At 44.2% G+C, this 19,019-nt stretch overlaps 1 protein-coding gene across 1 annotated transcript in view; it reads right to left on the reverse strand.

The window, feature by feature from the left end:
- The window catches only part of AGBL4 (AGBL carboxypeptidase 4), a 1,459,638-nt gene that overhangs the window by 557,352 nt on the left and 883,267 nt on the right, over positions 1–19,019 (reverse strand). The window lies entirely within an intron of this gene.

Below are 19,019 nucleotides of genomic sequence, written 5' to 3' on the forward strand. Positions count from 1 at the left end.
TCGTCCCACCGCCCCCGTCCCTGCGACTCTGGGGCAGTTTACATTACTCCCCGGAGTAGGATTTGTTCCCGTCTGCAGAAACAACGACAAGTCGTGGGGCACCGTCTCCACTATCAGATTTTGGAGCAGAAGCTTTAGTGGGCAAAGACCCGCTTCCTCAGATGCATGTCAGGGTTATGGAAGCGGGTTTTGACCACGCAAACGTATGCTCCAAAATCTGTTAGTCGATAAGGTACCCCAGGACTTATTGTTTTTGGAGAAACAGACTAATAGGGCTACTCCTGCCTTCAAAGTCAGTGGCTCTTCCCCCGGAATAAGACCAATCCCCTTCCCTCCCTGCGCTCCACCTACACACATTGGCTGGACTCACTGGGAGAAGTGAGTTTATATTTCAGGTTAGTTTTTCGCACACCTGAGCGTAATTCTCTCTTCAAATGGAATCAGAGACAGTCAGACTGTTGGAAGAGCATGTCTATGAAGATCTGTGACTTAGCTTAAGGGATGTGCTTGTCACCTGGCCCAGGGAAAGGGCTGATGGGAGAGGGTCTTGTCTTCCTCTTTCCTGGGGGAGTAGGCCCTGGCTGACTGCAGCTCAGAACCACGCAGCTGCCTGGGCCAAGGTGATACAATTGTGTGCCCAAGTAGGGAATGAACTAGGAGCGCTGTGGCAGACCGTGGAGAAATAAGTCCAAAATTTGTATAAGCCAAGTAGGTAGAACATATTCTGCCACAAGCACATGGCAAACCTACTGATACTATTCAGTAAAGTTTCATTTTGTTTTGTTTTGTTTTTCCCTCCAAAATTATAGAAAAACCTATGCCCATTGCTGACTCCTTATCAACAATGAAAAAAGCAGTCCTGTAGCACATTAAAGACTAACAATATAATTTATTACAATAGAATAAATAAATTTATAATTTATCACTAACTATAAATTATTATCATTAATAAATTATATTGTTAGAATTAAAATGCTACAGCACTGCTTTTTTATTTTGTGAAGATAAAGACTAACATGGCTACCTCTCTGAGACTATCCACAGGGAAATGAGCTACCCACAAAAAACACAGAAGAGCTAGCTAAAGTGTCTTGTTCTCTAAGAAGAACAAAGATGTAGAGAGGTTGGGTGGAGTCAAATGGCTAAGAGACTCCAGAATCTACCATGGGTTTGAAAAACATCCAAGCTTCTCTGGATACTTCTCCAAAGTGAACTATGAATGTTTTGAAGTTCACAACCATATGCATGTGCTCGCTTGTGTGCACTCATTCTAAATCTTGAAAGCAGAGCGAGAATTACTTCAAGAGGATTATATTCAGTTCTGTGAGTCATTTGTGAATAGGATTAACTTGAGAAGTTTAACGTACAGCCTGGAAACCTAAAAACGGGGACACACAACGTTTTAGTTTTAAATGCAACACAAATAAAACCAAAACAAATGGTAGACATTTCTGCCAATATCTATGCAGAGTACATAAAAAGGTCAGAAATAAATTAAGCATTTAATGAAAACGTATCATATCCAACTGATATAAAAATAAAATGCATGTGAGTAACAGTTGTAATCTTCCCATATAGCGTTAAAAGATTTAATACTTTAAGATGAACAAAGTCTTCTATGTCCTCCATTTAAGGTTTCAAATTTCAAACACCAATAATTCATATTAGCAAGCAGTGAAGCATCACCAGGTTGGTAAGTAATATAACATCAAATTAAGTCTGCTAAGAGCCATAGATGAGAAATAAAATCTAGCATTTGGGCTGCAAGGAAAATGAAATCTCAACAAAGATAGTGTTGCTGATCAAACAATAACAGCTGCTGTAGTGATTGTATCTTTATCTTCCATTACAACAGAAGTAGGAAGAGCTGCAACAGGACAAATTGATGCCTGGTGTTATTCCACTGGCTGCATTAGAGGTACACCAAGGACAAATTTGTCCCACGCAGTTCCATGTCTAGTGAAGGATTTGGTACACTGAACTTTATTGGGATTGTATTTCCTTCGCAGCTGAAATCCATTTGAAATATTGAGTGCTGCTGGACAGAAAGAAAAAGGAGGAAATTGGAGAGGCAGCAGATAACGGGGGGAAAGAAGACTAATAGGAAAAATGGGAAAGGAGATAATTAGGTTGAATATGGGGAATAAAATTAGTTAGATGTCGGAGGGCCTGGACAATTTGTCCTAACGTAGGAAAACTAAAAGAAACCATGAAAGGAGAAAAGTAAAAAGGGAAAAGATGTCATGTTTCCATCAGAGCAACTTTTTTAGAGTCCAGTGGTCTTAGAAACATTGTGGCTATATCAACACTAGAGCGATTTGTCGACAGAATTTTCTGTAAGAAAATATCTTCCACCAAAACTTTTGTTGACAGATTGCGGCCAGACCACCAAGTGGATCAAAAGAGCAATCTGCTTTGTTGATGGAGAATGGCTGGACAGCCCAGCCATGGTCTTGACAGAACGGCCAACCAGAAGCACAGCAAAGGGCCCCCAGGAATGTCCAGACCAGCTTTCTGATGACATGACATCACAATCTGTCGACAGAGGTGTTCTGCCTCAGGGGGAAGAAGCAGAACTGCCAAGTTCCGTTGATTTACTGTTGACAGAATGCCTTTGGAATGCGGACACTCTGCAGGTGTTGTCACAAAAAGCCAGTTTTGTCAACAAAACTCGAGTGTAGACATAGCCTTTGAAGAGAACGTTGCAACATTTTACAATCCCAGGTCCAATTATGGCACATTCTGCACAAGTACGTCCAAGAGAAATTTCTCTTGTTGACAGCAGAAATGTTTTCAAACCCTTTGGTGAAATGACTCCACAAACCTCTGTAGACTGAGAGGCATTCCAAATGACAGAATCAAGAAGACGGGCTGCATGTTTAGGTGTACACACCTGTTCCCAATCACATACCAGTAGCAAACATTAAAATGCTAAATAATTATTATCCTAGAGGAAGTGGATACTTTGTATTTCTCTTCTTCCTAAACAGAAGATGGTCATTGGGCTCAACGCAGGAAGTATTGGGAGAAATTCTATTGTTTGAGTTATGCAGAAGGTCAAAGGATGGTAAATTTTCATAATGGCCTTAAAAGTCTATGTACAGTCTACATTAGGAAAAGTGAAGATCTACCTGAGTAGAGGAAACATTTAGAGGCAGAATACAGAAGGGCATTAACAATCCTTTTGTTGCGCATCTGTGTACCAGTTTGATAATGGATATAAATCCCCACAGAAGCCAGAGTTTGGCCATTCCTATTTTACAAGGATAAAATTTCAGCATAAAGCTTAAAGATGCTGCATGGCCCTTGAAAGGGAATAGTTTTTAAATTCTCAGAAGAGAACAAGTGGTTTCTCACTATCACTGCGACTTTCAACGTCCATCAAATTCATCTTTTTTACTTAATTAGTTACTTGTTCAGAATGGTTATCTGCTGAAAAACATATTGTTGCATTGTTAAAATACAAATGAATCCAGATATCAAAAAGTCTTACTCCAAAAGTCAGGAAACCACAAAGTAAAGTCGCAGCCCTTCCGGAACCAGTGAACTGTTGTTTCCTGGAGCTCTTTTTATGTGTGTATTTTACTACCTTTAATTGTGTTGAAGCATTAAAGCCAAAGATAAAGTCTACTGTTCCGATGTGTGCACAATGTGTTTCACTTAAGGATGCATGATGAAAAGTCAATAGTACTAAGCAAGCAATAGGAACTGAGTACCCAGATCTTTGCCAACAAAGCAGTAAAGTAACCTCTATGTTCAGTGCCAAATGACACATGAAGGGAGGCTAGTCTGATCTCATCTACTCTCGTCACATTTACATTCATCATCCAGAGCAACTTGACTTCTCATTGATAACCAATAGACCACAAATAACCTTTTTGGGTCTTCATGATGACAGCTGGAGACCCTGGATTGCCCAGGCTACAGTATGAATTTAAAAAGTTTGGAATAATTTAAGAAGAGCTATATTTTGTGTTGCCTTCTTCTAAGTTTGGAAATTTTATTTATATTCCAATTATTAAATTTCATACAATCTAACTTTCAAACACTGAATGAACTTTAAGCAGCAGGCATATCCACAATTTTGCAAACACTGTGACTGTCTATAAAATATGTAGCCTTGGTCTTACCTTCCATATCAAAAGCTAATTTTGCAAATCCAGAGGGAGGAGCGTAAATCACAGAATAAATATTACATACTAGATTAAAGTAAGGGTCTGTTGTATTATATTTTTCTCTACACCAACAGTATGGCTGAACATACTTTAGCTGTGTATCACCATATTTTAATGAGCATGTACTGGTTACCTTCTGTGAAATATATGATTATTAAAGTGTTCTGCTAAATTACCATGCCTTTTGATGGGTGGCACATATCACAGCATCTCTTTTATCTAGGAATGTAATAATAAATTCTGCTTAATTCCACAAGTAAATGAATCCTCCTCATGAAAAGGTTACATATATTATTAGCTCCAAGAAGTGAAATTAGGGTTTCCTGAGAGCTCTTCCCAGCTCAAACACTTTAAATAGGTTGGGGCATTTTTGATCACACAATAGCTGGAGAGGATATCACCCTAACACCAGATGCAAAAATACAACCCCCCTGAAATCCAGGCCCTTTGGATCAGAGAAAAGAGAAGCATTCCTCTGTGTGTACACTTACCTACCTTTTCAGGGCACTTCAGATACCATGGTAATGGTTGCTAGGTAAAAGACATGGATTAGATAGGTAAATCCCTGAAATTTAGGCCTTCAAAATCTACCACCTCCAGATCCCTCCAACCAGAGGAGGCAGTACAGTACTCCCGGGCAGTCAGCAACCAATACCTCCTGAAAGAGTGATCATTTTTACCTTAAGCAAGGTTTAGGATAATTCCCCTCAGTCATCTTTACATCCAGTTATTTGGCAGTTGAAAGTCTGTGCTTGCATTTTGGCTGTAATTTTGATGAAATATCCACTCAAATTAGTGAAAGCTTTAAAAAATGTTCTTGAGCCATTCACACAGAATACATTTATAACTGTGAGGCAACTGGTATATTCTGTAGTATTAAAAGGGAATGATTAAACAATAATGCCCAGTGCAGAGGGCACTTCCTGGCTGTTAATGACCATCGGGATGAGCTGAGGGCCAGAGGTGAAAGCAGCTAGTCATTAGTTGCCAAGCAATGCCCAACCTGGAGGTCATTATTTCTATACTAAATCATGAAAATATAAAACATGAAGAAAACATTTACTTATGTGTTGAAAAATTAGAAGTTCAATTATGTTGCTATGGATATTGTTCTCTCCCTGAGATACTCAATTTTTCAATCCTTCACAGAGTAGGAGATGGTCTAAGTGACCCGAAAGGTTTTTCCCATGCTACAAACATCATAGCAACTAAGAATGTAGAAACCAACAAGGAAAAAAAAGTGTTCTTCAATGTGCCTTTCACATAGTCTCCCACTTGCACGATCTCACTCTGGTTCCACAGAGCATAAGGAAGCTTCATGAAACCTGTGCCTTGTTTTATTTTGTTCTAACCCAGAATTCCCCATGTTAGTAATTTTACTAACCTCTGTAATCTGGCACTCTGTAATCTGGCAACATCTGTAACCTGGCATGAGTTTAATTAGCTGGATTATTATTTATGATGGGCATGGCAAAGTTTCCTATGGTCCCCTAAAGTTTGTTTATAGCCACCAGTCCTTGCTCTCAGTGTTCTGGGCTGTTGTTTATCTGTAATTTACCCCTAAATGTCTTCTAAGAGCCCAGTAAGCAGTGGAAGTGTTGGTAATGCTGCTCCACAATATTGACCTCCCATGGTCCAGCAAATTCTTTCATTTCGCACCAGACAGGTGTTGAGGGTACCCCCAGCTGCAGCAGCAGCAGCAGCCAGAAGTCCTGGGCTAAGGACTGCTGCACGCGGCGACCATAGAGCCCCGCAGGGGCTGGACAGAGCATCTCTCAACCCCTCAGCTGATGGCCACTATGGAGGGCCCCGCTATTTCAATATAGTGGGACACAGATCATCCATACACGCCCTACTTCAACGCTGAACAGCAATTTTGACGTCTCGCCGCCTAATGTCAATTTCAACATCGAAATAGCACATGGCGCGTGTAGACGCGATGCGTGCTATTTTGACGTTGTGCCAGCTACTTCAAAGTAGCTGGCTATTGTAGATGCACCCAGAGAGAGACAAACTCAAAGCTTTCTTTCATATCTCACTACTACAGGTTGAACCTCCCTAATCTGGCACTCTCTTCTCCAGCAACATCCATCATCTGTCATGATTTTAGTTAGGCTGATGACCGCTTATCACGGGTATGGCCAAGTTTCCTGTAGTTCTATGAAGGTTGTTTACAGTCACCAGTCCTGGCTCTCAGTGTTCTGTGCTGTTATTTACCTGTAATTTACCCCTAAGTGTCTTCTAACAGCCCAATAAGCAGTGGAAGGGTTAGTAATATTGCAAGACAACCTTGACCTCCCATGGTCAAGCAAATTCTCTTGTTCAGCACTGATCAGGTCCCAAAGGTGCCAGACTAAAGAGAGTCAACCTGTATAAGGGTTTTAGACTTATTTGTATTTCAGAACAAGTCAGTTCCTACTACTGTAAATATTTCATTAACAACAACAACACCTGTATCAGCATCTTTACAATTAAAGAATTCACCATTTTCCACATGGTATAAGGATCATTATCACAATTGGCCTACTGATACTTTTGAAGTCTGAAGAGCAGCAACATGAAGCAGGAATATGTGTCTGAACTATTTTAGGAAGATGCCATTTCCTGTAGTCTGTATTGCTTAATAGAATGTAACCATAAAAATGTGTTTGTTCTCATAGCATCATCCATCCAAGCTTCTGAATATTTGAAAGCACTTTGCAAATATTAAATGAATTTAGACTCAACACTCTTGTGAGGCAATTTCTTACAGCTGTAGGAAATAACAACATGATGCTATTAAATGTCAGTGTCACATACATTAGGAAGGTGCCACAAATAGTTTACAAGCTCACTATTCACTAGGGACAAAATGTGGCATAGCAACTCTCAGACTGGGCTAATACCTGCTGCCAGTGACTCGGCCCTCTGGCTGGGTCACCCTCTTGAGTCCACTTCTTTTGGTATCACAACTGCCCAAAGTTAAAGTCAACAAAATAACTTTAATACAAATAACAATCCTTCCTCCTCTGTAGGGCTCTTCTTCAACCTGTCTTTGGCTCAGTCTGTAGTCCCCTGGCTAAACTCTATAAAATTGGTGGAGAGCTTTCATGATTCTTCATTGTGGCCAAGAGAGGAACCCAATCCCATGCTCAATTTTAGGTTCCATCCAGGGTCCTGTTCTCCTCCATTACGTACACAACAGTTTTCCATGAACCATTTGCTACCCAGTCTTTTAAGTTAGCCTATGAGTCTCTGTTTCTTCCCTGTTGGTCTGAGTCTCTCTGCCTGGGGAGCTTTCCCAACATTCTGAGGGCTGGTCTACACTATGGGAAAAATGATTTAAGATGCACAATTCCAGTTATAAGAAATAAGTAGCTGGAATCAATGTATCTTAAATCAATTTTTTGCTGCCACACCCCCCCCCATCTATTCCCTTACTCCTTGCAACTGCAAAGAATACCAGGGTTTACAGCAGCACCCTGATCTTCTATTCAGAATGGCCCTGCTATGTGCTAACTCAATCCCAGCAATATTGAGCACCAGTGTGTCAATCTTCCAGTAAGTATAGACAAGCCCTGAGACCTCTATCAAACCCTTTTCCCAGCTGGGCTTTCTCACTGCTTAAGCCTGACTCTTATTCTGATTACTGTTGCCACCTTTGGGCCTTTATGGGTAATTTTGCCTCAATCCACTTCAATAGGAATCATTTTGGAATCAGGTTCACTGGGCCTGAGGCTCCCTCATCCATGGGGCAAGACACCTTAAAATCAAGGAATCATAGGAGATTAGGATTGGACAAGACCTCAGGAAGTCAACTAGTCCAGTCTCCTGCTCAAAGCAGGACCAACTCCAACTAAATCATTCTAGGCTGGGCTTTGTCAACTTTGTCTTAAAAATCTCTAAGAATGCAGATTCCACCACCTAGCTAGGCAACCCCTTCCTGTGCTTCACCACCCTTCTAGTGAAATAGATTTTCCTAATATCCAAACAAAATCTCTCCAACTGCAACTTGAGACCATTGTTTCTTCTGTCATCTGCCACCACTGAGAATAGTCTGGCTCCATCCTTTTGGGACCACTGTCCCACTTCAGGTCGTTGAAGGTTGCTATCAAATGCCCCCTCATTCTTCACTACACACTAAATAAGACCAGTTCCCTTGCCTCGCCTCACAGGGCATGTGCCCCAAACCCTTCTCATTTTTGTTATTCTCCACTTCACTTTCTTCAATTTGTCCTTGTTACACTATGCCTCCCAGCTGTTATCTCTGTATCTTAACCACATGACTTTCTTCTTCACAGGTTTTTTACTAGGTTATTAAAGAGAAAAAGTACATCGTTCCAAGTCCACAGTCCTTTGCTAGGAGACACTAACTGGGTAGCTTTGCAAAGGAGTTCTTCAGTGAACAAGTGATTAGATGACCCACGGGGTAAGCTTGTTGTGTGCAGTGTGTATATCTGTGTTTGTGGGGTGCTTGCTGCTTGACTGAAATATACCATGTGGTCTGTTTGTTTGATGGACATGTGTTGACTGTGTATGCTGAGGCCAATAGTGGTATCACCCTGCAATCTGTTCTGGGACCAATATATTTAATATATTCGTGAACAATCTGAAAAAGGGGTAAACAGTGATGTGGCATAATTTGTACATGCTCAAGATACTACTCAAGATAATTGAGTCACAGGGAGACTGCAAAGAGTTATAAAAGGATCTTTCAAAACTGCATGACTGGGCAACGAAGTGGCAGATGAAATTTAATGTTAATAAATGCAAAGTGATGCATATTGGAAAACATAACCCCAACCATACGTATAAAATGATGGGGTCTAAATTAGCTGTTACCACTCAAGAGAGAGATCTTGGATTCACTAAATACATCCACTCAATGCACAATGTCAGTCAAAAACAAAAACAGAATGTGGGGAATCATTAAGAAAGGGATAGATATGAGACAGAAAACACCACATTGCCTCCATATAAATCCATGGCACACCCAAACTTTGAGTACTGAATGTAGATGTGGTCTCTCCATCTTCAAAAATGTATTGGTATTGGAAAAGCTTCAGACAAGTGCAACACAAATGATTAGAGGTATGGGACAACTTCCATATGAGGAAAGATTAGTAAAACTGGGGCTTTTTGGATTAGGAAAGAGATGACGAAGAGGGGATATGATTGAGGTTTCTGGTGAAGAGAAAGTAGATAAGGACATGCTATTTTCTCCTTCCCATAACACAAGAACCAGGGTCACCAAATGAAATTAATAGGTGAACCAGAGAGTACCAGATCTCAGAGGGGTAACCTGTGTCTAGATAAAAAAAAATAATCTGCCTGATCTGATATGTGCTAGGTAGGTGAATCCAAAGCACAGCTCCTTTCTCTAATGTCAGTCAAACTGGAAAGAGTAGCTCTCACCCATCACTTCCTAGGAAGAAGCCCATAAATTTTGGCTACAGTCAGATCCAAATTGAAACATTCAAACAGCTTCAATGGGGCAACAGCAGAAGGCAACTTCCTAAATAATAAAGAAAGATCTATTGTCCTACCCCATTTATAAAACAGAGGGTTTTCAGATCCAGAGCTGCCAGCCCAAAAGTATTCTGAGCTTCAAAGAGAAGTGGCACTTTATCACATCTGCCACTAAAGGCCCAAACATCATCTACTGGGGCATTTAACATGAAGCAGACTGATTAAGATTAATTTTGGGATAGAGAAGCTCCTCATGTCAGATTAGTTCAGCAATTATGGAGCATCTTCTTTATGTCTGAGGCTGATAGCATCCCAGGAAGATTGTTGTAATTGGAAGATTGCCAACTCAAATGGACCCAACCCTGCCCTGTCATCAATATAGTTAAGAGTATATTTTTGTAAAACAAAATGCTCAGCATGTCATAACTAAAAGTGCCATAGTTGTGCAAAACTATCACATTCATAAAGTCAGTAGGACTACTAGCAAGAGTAATATTTACTGACATGAGTTGGACTTCCACCACTGTGCTTTTCATATACCCTCATGTATTTCTCCATAATAAAATAGTCCTGTTTTCATTTTTTCTTTTTAAGAAATAGGTAAGCTAAAACACTTTGAGAACATGTAAGACTTATTTTTTACAAAAGCAAAATTTTCATTTTGAGATTCCCTTGAAGTACTCTTTTAACATTAATATGTTTAATGATGCTCTATCTGGTTCATGCACAGAATGTCACAGAGAGTTTAGTATATTTTATGCAAATGCAGCTGTGCAAACTAATAACTGAAATCTGCATTTTTTTCACATTTGCAGCATATTATACACATTTGTAATCTTTACTGCTTGTATTTTACATTAGCTTCCCTTATCCATGAAACAAAGCTCAGGTTATATTGCCTGTTGCTTAAATTTTTCTGCAACATCAAAGCTGGACATTTAAATAAGCAACTTAATGTATACATTTTTATTCAGTTCAATAGTCTGATCTCTTGCTTGAATAAGTATTCCGCAAGATGATTGCTCAGAAACATACCGTTCAGAATATGAATTGGAATATTCTTTCAATACGCTTTTCAGGGAGGATGATGTGATATTGAGATTAGGTTCTGCATATAATCAAATCTGTATGCAAAACCACAGCAATCAAATATTTCTTGAACATACACAGTGGGCAGCTACTACATACTCTAAGCCAATGGAGAAAATGTCAGTGAAAACAAAGGACTGTCAGATGCATTGCAAGCCAATGAGTTTGCTAAATTCATTGTAACTATTAGCATTATTTTGAAAGCAGAAAATACTGTAGAACCAGTCTTTCCACAACTGCTGAAAGCATAAGCAGAAGTTGTATCAAGTGCCTACATTGGTTCCTCTTGATCCATGGATATTTGCATAAGCCTTAGAATATTACTGATCACATTATCTAAATTTCTTCACTATAACTTTCAGATATAGGTAGATGGACATAATATAGAAGAATGGGTAATGATTTGAGATTATGCCCATTAAATAAAGGAAGATGTTATACCTGGTGTGTGTGATGGTATTTAAGGCATGCAGACATGTATTATGCAAATACTGCAGGTAGTATATTTTGCTTTATATAGAAGCTATTTTGTATACAAGTAAAGGATTTGAGCAAAAGTAAGTATTTTGAGTTTTGCTTGAGGAATAGAAGCAGAGTATTGTGAGATCTCTGCCAGACCTTGTTCAGTATAGCTAGCTGCTCAGAAAGTGAGCTAATAAGGATTTTAAGTGTTTTGCTTTAAATAATTCTTTTCATTGGTGAAAGGTGGTGTATTGGCACACCTCTTACACATAGACCACAGTAGGCAGACACGGTTCTCTACACTGTCACAATTAACCTGTCTCACGCATGATTTGGGGAAATCACAGCCACAGGTGAAAGCTTAGTTCTAGCTGATGAACAATTCAGGCTATGTCTACACTACGAGATAAATTTGAATTTATTAATATCTATTTTGTAACACTAGATTTTATAAATTTGAATTTGACTATCCTCACCTCCCCACGTGCTCCTCAGAAAGTCGACTTATTGCTGCCACACTAAATCAGCAAACATCAACTGTTGCAGCAGCGCATTGTGGGAACCAATCCCATAGTTCCCTCATCCCCATAGCATTATGGGGATTTTTCCTAGTATTTGAAATCATCTTCTCACATTACATTGCCTTCATTCCCCTTCCATGGTAAGCAATCCATTTTTCCAGGTGGAAGGAAGGAAAACTAGTGCATCAACAAAGATCACTAAATGCACAGAAATCTTTCTTCTATAACTAAATTGCTTTTTAAAGCTGTAGCTGTAACAGAATTATGAAAGATTTTACAAAAACCATCAGGTATGTGTCTCTCAACTGGGTCTCTACAGATTATCCCCTCTCCCTTGATTACACCTGATCTCTGAAAATAATACAGGGACAATGAAAAGCATGAAGAAAGAGTTGATAGTAAAGATTTGAAAAAAGAAAGTTGCTGAGAGGAGGGTATTTGGTTTCCCAGTCCATTATCCAGCTTCTGTGCACTCTGTATTCTCAGCTGACCCCCCACCCACTCTTCCCTGTGTAAAGGAGTCCAAAGTTGGAAGAAAGAGGATAGAAAATGCTGGGCAAAAACATTTTTGTCTTCCCTCTTCACTACATGGGCATTGCCAACATGGGGGGTGTGGCTCACTACATTTCATTGCCATTGTGGGGCAGTTTGGTATTTGGGAGATTGAATGGCCAGTTGACATGGTCCCCAAAAATCTTTTTTGGCTGTGAGGTGTGGGGTCCATGGCTCGAAAGCCACTTGCTCTGTTCCCCCTGGGCAGCAGCCAGGCCCTGCAGTTCATAACTGCTGGGGGAGACTTACCCACCATGTCAGCTAACCCCCCAGATCCTTGTTGGGGTGTGGGGTGGGAGGTTTCAGTGAGGGGCCACTTGTAGTAGTCCTCCCAGACAGCTGCAAGTCCCCACAATTCATAGTCACTGGGGCACACTTCCCCTGGGCATCAGAAAGACCCCAAAAATCTTAGCAGCCAGGGGAGACATTTCCGCCCCCCAGCGGCAGCTATCTCCCTGGATCGTTGTTGGAGCAGAGTGCATGGGGGAATTTTAGTGGGAGGCCAATTGAAGTAATCCCCCCCGGTGGCTGCAAGCCCCTGGAATTCATAGCCACTAAGGGAGACTTCACCCCAATGGCAGAAAGACCCCAAAATATTTTTGGTTGGGGGGCCAGTTGAAGCATTCCCATCAGATGGCTGCAAGCCCCAAAAATCTTTCCTGCCCTTGGAGCCCTAACTGAACATAAGCCAGGACATGGTCAGCCCTGAACAGCAGGCAAGTCCCTTTATTGGGTCAGAAGCTACTCGCGTCATGTAGTTGAGTGCGGGAAAGACACCTAGTGCGTGGCATCTGTGGGGGAGAGAGGGGAGCATGCACAAATATAAACTCCTAAGAAGACGTTTCTTGGCCTCTGATGCAAGCATGACCCCCACAACAACCTTGTTGCCATGTGGCGCAGTGGGGCAGCAGCTGGCACCAGGCAGCATAGAAAAAAAATACCAGGTATAGAGACAGAACCACAAACTCTGTGCTGGGTCTATTTGTAATGGGTACATGCACTCACATCACTAATAGCAAAGAAAGAAAGACATTTCTCAGGCTCTCATACAAACATGAGCCCACAGCCACAGGCTTCCTGGTCCCGATTTGAAATTCATGGTCTTCCTGTTACCTAATTCCAGTGCACCTGTAGAGCAGAGGTGTGAGGGGCATTGTGGGTTACATACGAGACATCTCTGGAGGCTAATAAATTCAAATTTAAGATGTGGCGCTTCCACACTGGCCTTTATTTGAACTTGACACTACACCCAGCAGGTTCCAACAATATTATGGTATCAATATTAGTGCTCCCTAAATCGAGCTAAAGGCATTTACAGTGAAGACAGCCACATGGTAATATTGAGATAACTGCATTAAATTCAAATTTATCTCGCAGTGTAGACATAGCATCAGTCCTTGACCTCTGATGACAAGAATGCCAATAACTACCAATGATGTGTGTTTCAATTATACAACGGCCATGGCTACAAAAGGGACTAGCTTAATTCTGCAAATGCATATTATATAGCCCACTAAAAGAAAGTGTTCTGATAACAATATGTTAGCACACCACTTAAAATACTAATATCTTGCTCTTATAAGGCCTGATCCAAATTCCACTGAAATCAGTCCTGCAGACTTCAAAGGTTTTTGATCAGGCCCATGTAATTTTTATCAATAGATATCAAAATACTTTTCAAAGATCTCAGCCTAACTTTACACATGATGAAGTACAGTCAGACAGAGTGCGAGTGATTCCCACTGAGGGCAGGGTAGCCTAGTGGCTAGGCCCCCTTGCCAGGGCCTAGGTGTGGGTCTTCAGCCCCACCTGAGAGGCTAATGGATAAGTTTGGGACATAGCCCCAAGAATCTAGTTTCCCCTCAAGCAGGAGAGGAGTTGCCTGGGAGAAGGTCCTTAGGTTCTGCCCTGTGGCAGCTCTGGCTCAGACCTTGCTGCCTCAGAGCCAGTTCATTCCTCTTGGTTGGTCAGCCCCAAACTGAGCTGGCTTTCCTCCCTTTATACTCCTCCAGGCCTGACACTGGCTGCAGGTGAACCGGGGTGAGGCTGATTGGTCCAACAGGCCCATATTTAACCCCTGCCATGCCTGGCCTTCCTCTCACACTCTCACACAGAGGTGAAATGAATTGCTCAAGATCAAAGATCAGGTAGTGGTACAGTATAACCATGAAAGGAACCCAAGACTCTCCAAATATCATGTTGCAATCTTTTACACCAATGCTCCCCTTTACTGGCCACAGGCTAAGTTACTGGTAAAATTAAAAGTGGGAAATTAAGTCATGTAACAACTCATCAATTCCATTTCAAATCAGCTGACATACTTTCAAATTCACATTTTCTCTGTCAAATATGTTCTGAATGGACATTTTTATTCTCATACTTGTCATTCTCATACTGTGCATTGTTGGCTCATTCAATGAAGGATGCACAGGCACTTTTTGATTGCTTGTTACTTCTGCTCATTGCTTTGGACTCATGGTGAGCCTCAAGAACACAGAAGTCATGCTTCAGCCTGTTCGGACAGAGACCAGCACTCCAGTGATCACTGCCACTGTTACAGTCCTTTAGGCTGTTGACAAGTTCTGTGACCTCAGAAATGTAGTGTCCTCTCACATAAATGTAGATTATGACATATCTGCTCGATTAGACAAAGATGCTTTTGGAATTCGAGGCACCTGAAAGTTAATTGTTTTTCCCCCCAGGTTACAAAGCAAATCAGTGAGCCTACGTCCACATGGCAGCCTAAACTCAAAATAAGCTATGCAATTTGCACTACACAAATTGCATATCTTATTTGGAGTATAATTCAATATAGGCTATTTAGGCATTTGATGCTGTCTAAACAGCGCCAAATGTTGAAATACTACGCTATTTTGAGGCATCCCTTACTCCTCCTGCAATGGAGAATACGGGGATGTCAAAATAGTGCACGTTATGTCAAAAACTATTTTGAAATGACAGGCATGTGTCAAAGGCACAGAGTAGATGCAGCCTGACAGACCTGGGATCAGAATCCAGGTATTGTGACTTGTGGTCTCCTGCTTTAACCACTAAATACCTTCCCATGTGCAAATGGTGTAGCTCCAATATTACAAGATGAAGAGAACATTTATTATATTTTGTTCTTACCTCTGTTGCTTTTAGTTTAATTTTAAATGCTTTTGACCTACAAGCTTTATTTTGTTTGTGTTACTTTTCCTTTTTTTTTTTTGTTTTTTGAAAAGCACATAGCCCTTTAATAGCTCTCTGTAAAACAAAACAGTAATGTCTGGACTACAAAAGATTCCGCAACTCTGGTAATAGTAAATTAACTGGATGGCAAAATTACAAATGCCAGTGGCTGATGTGATATTTTATGTTTCCTAGATTTTATGAGGGAAGGTTATAGCCTTCCATGCTTTTTTCCTGTATGCATTTGCAGCTTGTCAGTCAATCCATCAATGTGATATTTAATTACCGTATAGGTCCTTCAAGGAATTTAAATATATATTTTTGTTTCTTTCCACAAATCTCCCAACACCACAGTACATACAAAGAGAGGACAATTTCGTAGTTTCAAAGGCAGTTAGGTTCGTCTGCAGTTTCTTACTTGAAACCTTTCTGTTGCTGAGATTATTATTTGAAATTCAATTATTTTGATATGCAAATTTACACCAGGACCTTCTGCCACCACTATTCTAGTATCTTAAATAATTACAAGGAACTCTCAGTATAGTTTTTATTTCTCTTTGGGCTTTATGTAAGTGTAATAATTAAATCTGAACACAGAGTACCAAAATTCATTGCGTATGATCTATACTATGTTACACTATAGCCGCATCTATACTAGCCAGCTATTTCGAAGTAGCCAGGCCAACTTCGAAATAGCGCCCGCCGCGTCTATACATGCCGAGCGCTATTTCAAAGTTGAAATCGACGTAAGGCAGCGAGACGTCGAAGTCGCTATCCTCTTCAGGAGATGGGAATAGCGCCCTACTTTGACGTTGAACGTCGAAGTAGGGCACATGTAGACGACCCATGTCCCACAACATCAAAATAGCGGGGTCCTCCATGGCGGCCATCAGCTGAGGGGCTGAGAGACGCTCTGTCCAGCCCCTGAGCTCTAGGGTTGCCATGTGCCGCAGCCCCTTAAAGCTCCCTGCCCCCTTATTTCCTGTGCAGGAAGCTGAGAGCACGTGCAGGCAGCAGCACACACACGTGCCCAGCTTGCACGTTCTCATGAGCCCCAACCCACCACCCAGCACCCATGGCATCCAGCCAGCCCCCCAAGCGCCCACAGGGCACCAACCCAAAGGAGACCCAGGGCTTCCAGCCAGCCAGCCAGTGGGGGAAGAGGCAGAGGGGCCCCTCCTGGTTGGTGGCCGAGATCCGGGACCTGCTGGGGCTCTGGGGAGAGGAGGAGGTGCTCCAGGTAATGGGGAGCAAGTGGCGGAACGCAGATGCGTTCGCTCAGCTGGCCGACGGCCTGGCTGCCCGGGGTCATCCTGTCCGCACTCCTGATCACGTCAGGAGTAAGGTGAAGGAGCTGTGGCAGGGTTACGCCTGGGCCCGGGACACAGCCAGCCGATCTGGGGCCGCCCCCGCCGCTTGCTCCTTTTACAGGGAGCTCAGGGAAATCCTGGGTCCCCGGTACACCTCCTCCCCCCGGCCACCCTTGACACCTCAGCCGACGAGCCCCAGCAGGCCCCGGAGACGGAGTCCAGCCTGGAGGCCAGCCCTGCACCCCAGGGGCCCCCACAGGAGCCCACCCCAGGGCAGCACAGCAGGAGGAGGAGGAGGAGGCCTCCAGCAATGGGGGGCTGCTCACAGACCTCCCCTCCTGCAGCTCCAGCAGGGCGTCCACCCGATGGGTGTCCCCCAACTGTGGGAGCAGACCATCAGGTATGTACCCCAGTGCACACCCCTGGGGTTAAGGGGCGGGGACAAGGGACATGACCAGGGCCCTGCACACACCCAGATGACCATGGCCCTGAGGACAGCAGTGGCATGTCCCTCAGAAGAGTCCATCAGCCCCTGCCCCCCAGCAGATGGGGATGTGGGGAGCGGAACCTAGAGGTCCCCCCTGGGGTGGGGGATAGCACACCCATCAGCAGCAGCAGCATCTCTGGGGGACGGGGATGGGGAACCAGCATCAGAGGGGTGGGGGGACATGGGCCATGGTTCAGGGCCCAGACTAACGGCTGTCTCCACTCTTCCCCCCTCTGTTCCGCAGCTGCACCATCTGAGGACCCCGAGAGCACAGGCACTGCGTCCATCGTGTCGGACAGCCCACCGGGGCCATCGCAGCAGGCCAGCCCAGCAGCGGAGCACGGACCGGCCCCAGGACGAGCCCTACAGCGCCGGAGCCATTCCCGGGTGTCCGCTGACCCCCACCTCCTCGCCACCCTCCGGCATCAGCTGGAGGTGTCTGAGCGCCACCTGCAGGTGGAGGAGCGGCAGCTCCACCTGCAGGAGCGAGCGCTGGCCTGGTGCCAGGAGGCGTGGGGGGCTTTCATGCGGACCTTTGAGTGGCTCGCAGAGCACTTGGCCCCCCCCCGTCGCTCCGCCTGCCGTCCCTCCAAGTCATCCTCCACCCGCAGCTGTCCTGGAGCCTGCCGCCGAGGGGGACCACGGGCCTCAGGACCCAGCCAGCCATATCTGCCAGTTCTCCTGGACCCCACCCAGCCTTGACAGAGCCTCCGGCCCAGACGTGGGTCACGCCCCCCCACGCCAGGCGCTGGACAATAGGGGTGAAGGGCCAAGGACGTTGCCCCCCCCTCCTTTGTACATATTCTCCCCATCTTTGTAAATAGTTTATTTGTTCCAGCCCCCTTTAGTAGCTGCCCCCCCATGTACATAGTTCCCCCCTTCTTTAATGTTGAGTTCATTGTTTTGTTTAAAAAAAAAAAGGTGTTGGTTTATTTACAAAAGAAGTGTGTGGGTGGTGTGTGCTCTCTGGTGCTCAGTGGTGTGGGCGTGGGGGCAGGTAGTGCTGTGGGGGATGTGGGGGGGCGGTGGGTGGCTCACCAGCAGCTGGCCCTGCAGCGGTCACCCTGCAGCCTGCTCAAAATGGGCCCGCAGGGCCTCCTGGACCCAGATCCCCTCAGGGTCGACCTGGCGACTGGGGGCAGCAGGTGGCTGAGCGTCGGCCCTGCCAGCCTCCACAGCCCAGCCCTGGAAGAATGCCTCTCCCTTGCTCTTCACCAGGTTGTGGAGTGAGATGCACACTCCCACAACCTGGGGGATGTTAGCGAGCCCTGTGTCCAGGTGGGTGAGGAGACACCTCCAGCGCCCTTTGAGAAGGCCGAAAGTCTGCTCGACCACCTGGCGCGCATGGTTCAAGCAGGTGTTGAACCGCTCCCGGGTGGCACTGATATGGCCCATGTAGAGGCGCATGACCCAGGGCCGGAGGGGGTATGCCGTGTCTGCGACAAGGCAGAGGGGCATGGTGGTGTCCCCCACAGGGATCTCCCGCTGGGGGATGTAGGTCCCCACCTCCAGCCAGCGGCACAGGCCCGAATTTCTGAACACCCGGGCATCATGGGTGCCGCCAGGCCAGCCAACATAAATGTCCAAGAGGCGGACCCGGCTGTCCACCAAGCCCTGGAGGACCACGGAATGGTAGCCCTTCCTATTCAGGAAGCGTCCTCCACTGTGCTCTGGGGCACGGATGGGGATATGGGTCCCATCTAGAGCCCCAAAGCAATTAGGGAAGCCCAGGCTGGCAAACCCCATGATGGCGGCATCCAGGTCCCCAAGGCGCATGAGCCTGTGGAGGAGCAGGGCATTGATT

The sequence above is a fragment of the Carettochelys insculpta genome, chromosome 9, assembly GCF_033958435.1.
Source record: "Carettochelys insculpta isolate YL-2023 chromosome 9, ASM3395843v1, whole genome shotgun sequence".
Lineage (NCBI taxonomy): Eukaryota > Metazoa > Chordata > Testudines > Carettochelyidae > Carettochelys > Carettochelys insculpta.